This window comes from Rhagoletis pomonella, unplaced genomic scaffold (assembly GCF_013731165.1).
Source record: "Rhagoletis pomonella isolate Grant_MI unplaced genomic scaffold, Rhpom_1.0 Rhpom_scaffold_00006, whole genome shotgun sequence".
NCBI lineage: Eukaryota > Metazoa > Arthropoda > Insecta > Diptera > Tephritidae > Rhagoletis > Rhagoletis pomonella.
This window is the reverse complement of record NW_023458560.1, coordinates 52,761,989-52,763,997: the sequence shown is the minus strand read 5'-3', so window position 1 is coordinate 52,763,997 and position 2,009 is coordinate 52,761,989.

The window sequence follows — 2,009 nt, the reverse complement described above, 5'->3', positions numbered from 1 at the left end:
GACAACGAAGCTGACAACCTTTCCTTCAGTGTTCCAAAAAAAAAAAACTACAAGTACAGCGAAAAAGTGTTGTCGGCGCATCCCGCAACTGGAATTCGATTGTTACAAAATCAACAACAACAAAATATTGTAGCACTTGTATTGAAGTGCCTACATCCCAGCAAACATTTGGAGTCATAAATGAGTCTTTAAGGAGTCCTATTTCGGAGCTATTACGCTCATAATGAGCTCATTTAAGAGTCCGATATGAGTGTGTTTCCCTTCCTACGAATGTCGACTTATATTAGCTTAAATTCATTCATCAAATGAGCCTCAATATGAGTCATATTGAACTCTTATTGGCCTCATATACGGCTCATTTTGGACTCTTTTAAAACAAGTTTTGGCCTCATATATGACTCTTTTTGAGACCCTTATCGGCCTCATAAATTGCTACATTCGGACTCTTATTTTAGGTTGCTCTTTGAGTCTTATTCAACTCACTATATTTGCAAAGGCATTCCGCAAAAAGTCCTTGCAAATAACATACATACATACTTACATGCATATACACATTCCAACATGCATTCAATAGCAGCAGCTGAAGCTAAATTTTGTTCATTTTTTGTTTTCTAATTATTTTCAATTTCTGTATAAACAAGTTTAGATATAAATTTCAAATCTTTATTGTTTTTATATTGGCACAAGGTGCTGGCTCATAACTTGGCTCATATATGAATCCTAAAAGAATCATATAAGAGTAAAAAATTTTTTGTTTTTGAAACTCATATTTCTTACACCTTTCGGACTCATATATTCTGAACGCTCAGAATATGTTTGCGGGGATGTTTCATGTAATTTACGTATGTATGTATGCTGCTTTGCTTTCGGAAACACCTCGAACCGGTTAAAATAACAGTTTTGACATTCAATTTTTCGGGTTTTTTCGGTTCGGAGTGTTCCATACCAAAATGGACGGGTTTCACAATTCATGTGTTTGATTTGCTTCAAATTTTTAGGGTTGATGGATAAACATAAATAATAAATAAATATGAAATTTGAGCTGGATTAATACATTTTTAAAAACTTTACAGCACAAAAACAAAAACAAATCGATTTAATAGTTTTCCAAATATCTCGAGAACGGGGCGAGGAAAAAATTTGAAAAAAATCAGACATACACACATCAAACTTCCCTATGAAAATAAATATTTAAAAAAATTTGTATTCTTGAAAAATGTTTCACATAAAAATTTTTTGATAAAAAAAATAGTTTTTGGAAATATGCCATCTCAAAAAAAATTAAAAACAAAAATCACAATGGCAGCTCTAAGTATTGCGCAATATTTAAGTATAGTATTATTGGGTGCACTCTATAATAATTTGAGTTATGCATATTTTTTTACACAGAAGTTGGGTAAAATGAGTACCTTTCAAAATTTACAAGTTTTTTAATTTTTTTTTTAGAATTTTTTTGAGTATGCAGTTTTGTAGCCCATTAAATTTTAGTATAATAAAGTGCAAGGTTTAAGCTACTGCGAAACAGGCGTTATTTTTTTTTAATTTCCTTTGAAAACGGTTTTACGCATTTTCTTCCATAAGAAAAAAGTGCAAAAAGCCGTCAGCATAAAAAATATTAAAAATCAACGCAATTTTGCAGTAGCTAAAACCTTGCACTTTATTATATTATATATTATTAATTATATTATTTATTTAATTTAATGGGCTGCAAAACTGCATACTCAGAAAAATTAAAAAATTTGTAATGTCTCAAATTATTGTAGAGTGCACCCCATAATACTGTACTTAAAAATATTGGGCAATACTCAGAGCTACTATTGTGATTTTTATACCCGAGCGCACTTGTGCACAAGGGTATTATAACTTTGTTCACATAACGGTTGTTTGTAACAGGCAAAACGAATCGAGATAGATATAGACAAATGTATACATAAATGATCAGGATGAAAAGAGAAATCGATTAAGCGGTGACTGTCTGTCCGTCCGTCCGTCCGTCCATCCGTCCGTCC